Below are 5,380 nucleotides of genomic sequence, written 5' to 3'. Positions count from 1 at the left end.
TTTTTGTGTTTGTCATACATATTCACTCTTGAACCAGTCTGTTCACCGGTGACCAAAGACTTTTTTTAAATGTCTTTTCAACGGAAAGTTCCGTATTTATGCCTTTTTATGTGAAACATTAAAAGCGTTTAAATCACATCTACGTGTAGACCACATTTGATAGACCAGTATTGATATTGAATACTTTACATAAATACTATAATATATATAATATGTTAATATCGTCTCTCTTACAGCCTTACGATACAACAGAACACATTATCAACCACATGGTGTTTTGTAACCGTGTTTTAGCAATTTCACCCAGTTTTCAACCAGATTTCAACGTTGAAATCCCGTCTAGTGCTCACTGGGCTTGGTCAGACTGCTGCACATGTAGCGGAACAATTAGTTAAATTCGCCTTAGGACCCGTGGTGACCGAGCCTTTGAACGCTGTGCTGCACACCTCCGGTTATCTGCCTCTGTGATTTAATTTAAACACCAGCTTAAGACGTACCTTTTTAGAAAAGCCTTTGGATAAAATTCATGCTCCAGGTTTGCTTTTAACTTGTGTTTTTATTGTGTTTACTGTCTTTTGTTCCTTTGTTAATACGCTTTCATTATTTATTTTGGTTTTTCATTGATTTTTTTTCTTTCTTGTCCGCAAAAAAAGCACTACATAAATAAATCTCACTTACTTACTTATTTACATGCTGCAACACCTCGACTCCTCAGGGTCATACGCAAAGGTTCTGTTTGTGGACTTTAGCTCGGCGCTCAACACCATCATCCCGGTTACACTGAAACCCAAAGCTCACTGTGCCAGCCTCCATCTGTCAGTGGATCACAAACTTCCTGACAGGCAGGACCCAGCAGGTGAGACTGGGAAAAATCACATCATGCATCTGGAGCATCATGATGTGAGCTGCCCTCCATACTGGACTTGTACATCTCCAGAGTCAGGAAACGGGCAGAAAAAATCTCTGCAGACCCATCACACCCTGGAACAACCAGTTCCAACTCTGTACACCAAAACTACCAGACACCAGAACTGCTTCTTTCCTATGGCCGTCACTCTCATGAACAATTCATCATTCATCCTTTGTCAGGAACAAATCCATGTGCAATAACAACTGCCGTCAATAATAACAATAAATCCAATAGGTTACTTCTAAATAATATACATATATACATCCCGCCTTCCTCATGTACATAACATATCCTGTTACAATCTTCCCATAATTATTCATTTCATTGTTGTTGTTTCTTGTGTTTTATGTTCATATATATATATACTGCATTTTATATTTCATGTGTACAAAATAGTTAAATGTCTATTCTTTGTTCTTCTTGGATCTCCTTGTTTTTTGTTTATTTGTCTGTTTCTGTGTACACGTGGAAGAAAGCGGAGTCAATTTCTCAATAAAGTTTTTCTCAAGAGAGAGTTCCACTGAGCAGAACTGATGCCCCACTGTGTTTTATTCTTCCGTAATTATTTTAGGGCTAGCACTGGGTATGCACGCCAGAATCACTGAACAATTTGCTAACAGGTTATGGGCCCAGAGTTACCCAGAGATAATTATCCAGCGTGGTACCACCGAGAGAAATTTGAATTCATCGAAAACCAAAAAACAGCCAACTTTTGTACTGTCCACTTGTGAGGCAGAGTATATGGCGTTTCTGCAACCACACAAGAGTGTATTCACCACATAAAGTTTATGAGGATAATCAAAGTACAAAAGTGTTAGCAAAGAATCCTGTAGGAAGCAAAGGTTGACATTAAGTATCATTTCATAAGGTCAACTGTGAATGATAAGAGAATAAGTTTTGAATTTTGCCTGACAGACACGATGGTATCAGATGTGATGACAAAACCTGAAACAAAGTTTAAGTTGACTACGTTTTCAAAGTGTATGTTTGGGGATTAACCGTGTATGTGAAAATGTACATGATGCAAGGGGGAAAACCTTATGATGCGTTGTTTTGTGTTTTGTCATACTTCTCTGGTGACCATGGTGGTTTTATAAACGTCTTTTCTCTGGTGACCATGGTGGTTTAATAAACGTCTTTTCTCTGGTGACCATGGTGGTTTAATAAACGTCTTTTCTCTGGTGACCGTGGTGGTTTTATAAACGTCTTTTCTCTGGTGACCATGGTGGTTTAATAAACGTCTTTTCTCTGGTGACCGTGGTGGTTTAATAAACGTCTTTTCTCTGGTGACCATGGTGGTTTAATAAACGTCTTTTCTCTGGTGACCATGGTGGTTTATAAACGTCTTTTCTCTGGTGACCGTGGTGGTTTTATAAACGTCTTTTCTCTGGTGACCGTGGTGGTTTTATAAACGTCGTTTCTCTGATGACCGTGGTGGTTTATAAACGTATTTTCTCTGGTGACCATGGTGGTTTTGTAAACGTCGTTTCTCTGGTGACCGTGGTGGTTTAATAAACGTCTTTTCTCTGGTGACCGTGGTGGTTTAATAAACGTATTTTCTCTGGTGACCATGGTGGGTTTATAAACGTTGTTTCTCTGGTGACCATGGTGGTTTATAAACGTTGTTTCTCTGGTGACCGTGGTGGTTTATAAACGTATTTTCTCTGGTGACCATGGTGGTTTTGTAAACGTCGTTTCTCTGGTGACCGTGGTGGTTTAATAAACGTCTTTTCTCTGGTGACCGTGGTGGTTTAATAAACGTATTTTCTCTGGTGACCATGGTGGGTTTATAAACGTCGTTTCTCTGGTGACCATGGTGGTTTATAAACGTTGTTTCTCTGGTGACCATGGTGGTTTTATAAACGTATTTTCTCTGGTGACCATGGTGGTTTATAAACGTTGTTTCTCTGGTGACCATGGTGGTTTATAAACGTCTTTTCTCTAGTGACCATGGTGGTTTATAAACGTTGTTTCTCTGGTGACCATGGTGGTTTATAAACCTCTTTTCTCTGGTGACCATGGTGGTTTATAAACGTTGTTTCTCTGGTGACCATGGGTGGTTTATAAACGTCGTTTCTCTGGTGACCATGGTAGTTTATAAACGTTGTTTCTCTGGTGACCATGGTGGTTTATAAACGTCTTTTCTCTGGTGACCATGGTGGTTTATAAACGTCTTTTCTCTGGTGACCATGGTGGTTTATAAACGTCTTTTCTCTGGTGACCATGGTGGTTTATAAACGTCGTTTCTCTGGTACATGTATTCTCACATGGCCTTTCCTTCTGTAGAGCCTGTATATCACTCCAGCAGTACAGGGGGCAGTAACGAGGCTGTACGTTGGGTGGTGACCACGCTCTGCAGAGAGGAAGGCTTCTGACCAATCAGAATCAAGCAGGAAGTCCTCACTTGAGCGAAACAAGAGACCGATGAGTCCGTGCGGAGGACGTCACCTCATCCTGCTCAGGTAAAATACATGTTGGTCCCTTTACACCGTCTGCTACGGAAACCCGCTACAATGATCTGTAGTGTTACTATGTAGTGTTATTATGTAGTGTTACTATGTAGTGTTACTCTATAGTGTTACTATGTAGTGTTATTATGTAGTGTTACTATGTAGTGTTACTCTATAGTGTTACTATGTAGTGTTATTATGTAGTGTTACTATGTAGTGTTACTATGTAGTGTTACTCTATAGTGTTACTCTATAGTGTTACTATGTAGTGTCATTATGTAGTGTTACTATGTAGTGTTACTATGTAGTGTTATTATGTAGTGTTACTCTGTAGTGTTACTATGTAGTGTTACTCTGTAGTGTTACTCTGTAGTGTTACTCTATAGTGTTACTATGTAGTGTTACTCTGTGGTGTTACTCTGTAGTGTTACTCTGTAGTGTTATTATGTAGTGTTACTATGTAGTGTTACTCTGTGGTGTTACTCTGTAGTGTTACTCTGTAGTGTTACTCTGTTACTCTGTAGTGTTACTATGTAGTGTTACTCTGTAGTGTTACTCTATAGTGTTACTCTGTAGTGTTACTCTGTGGTGTTACTCTGTTACTCTGTAGTGTTACTCTGTAGTGTTACTCTGTAGTGTTACTATGTAGTGTTACTATGTAGTGTTACTCTGTAGTGTTACTCTATAGTGTTACTATGTAGTGTTACTCTGTAGTGTTACTATGTAGTGTTACTCTGTAGTGTTACTCTATAGTGTTACTATGTAGTGTTACTCTGTAGTGTTACTATGTAGTGTTACTCTGTAGTGTTACTATGTAGTGTTACTCTATAGTGTTACTATGTAGTGTTACTCTATAGTGTTACTCTGTAGTGGTACTCTGTAGTGGTACTATGTAGTGTTACTCTGTAGTGGTACTATGTAGTGTTACTCTATAGTGTTACTCTGTAGTGTTACTCTGTTACTCTGTAGTGGTACTATGTAGTGTTACTCTATAGTGTTACTCTGTAGTGGTACTCTGTAGTGGTACTATGTAGTGTTACTCTATAGTGTTACTCTGTAGTGGTACTATGTAGTGGTACTATGTAGTGGTACTATGTAGTGTTACTCTGTAGTGTTACTATGTAGTGTTATTATGTAGTGGTACTCTGTAGCGTTACCCTACGGCATCATATCGTTAGGGCGAGATTCATATCTTGTACTGTAAATACAGATCAATACAAATATGATATTACATTAATCAACTTCCTGACAACACAAACGCAGTAGTTCCATGAGACATCCACTGGGGGTGATCGCGGGCAGTCCAGATTGAATGGGAGTCTATCGGGCTAAACGGCTAATTATGCCTCTTTCACCTGCTTGTCGTTGAAATATCGCAAATTTTATTGTAGATTCCGCAAGTTCAATATAGATTATGGTTCAAAAGTCAAATGAGTGAGTACTTATGTCCTTTCGATTTCTTACAGTTTGGGCCGTTGTTGGTCAGATACGCTAGCATTCTGCTAATGAATGCTGATTGGTCAGGGACGGACTTGCGACTGATTACGACCAGAGACCCCTCTTGACGGCATCTGAAGCTGAAGCGCATCGGAAACATTATCTTAAGGAGGACTTTCCGTCAAGTTATTTTTGCGTACTGTATTTATATTATATATATATATATATTATACTATTATATGTTAATAAAGGAAGTGCCATTAAGTGATTCAGAAACTGCCGTAAAGCAGTACCTCTGACAGTGTGACGTCATCGCATTTTTTGAACACCTTTTTAGAACAGATACGTGACCTTAAAAAATGCAATATTCAGCTGAGTTTATTATTTTAGCCCCACCCTTTGATAGCAACTTTCAAATTACTTGACAAAAAATTACATCGTGAGAAAAGTGGATTCTGAGGATAAAACCCCGTTGGCTCCCATTCATTCTGGACTCAGCCTACGAGCGCCCCCGCATGGTCAAAGATTATTACTGCAACCAGTCCGAAACCCGGAACTAACCCGCAGTGCCAGTTCTCCTCAT

At 39.3% G+C, this 5,380-nt stretch overlaps 1 protein-coding gene across 1 annotated transcript in view; it reads left to right on the top strand.

The window, feature by feature from the left end:
• The first annotated feature begins 3,300 nt into the window (after window positions 1-3,300).
• The window catches only part of ldah (lipid droplet associated hydrolase), a 9,244-nt gene continuing 7,164 nt past the window's right edge, over window positions 3,301-5,380 (top strand). Inside the window, exon 1 of the mRNA XM_054613250.1 lies at window positions 3,301-3,372. The gene's annotated coding sequence lies outside the window, so the exon portion shown is untranslated. The remainder of the gene's footprint in view (window positions 3,373-5,380) is intronic.

Source organism: Anoplopoma fimbria, chromosome 15 (assembly GCF_027596085.1).
Source record: "Anoplopoma fimbria isolate UVic2021 breed Golden Eagle Sablefish chromosome 15, Afim_UVic_2022, whole genome shotgun sequence".
Lineage (NCBI taxonomy): Eukaryota > Metazoa > Chordata > Actinopteri > Perciformes > Anoplopomatidae > Anoplopoma > Anoplopoma fimbria.
This window is presented reverse-complemented; position numbering and strand designations above follow the sequence as displayed.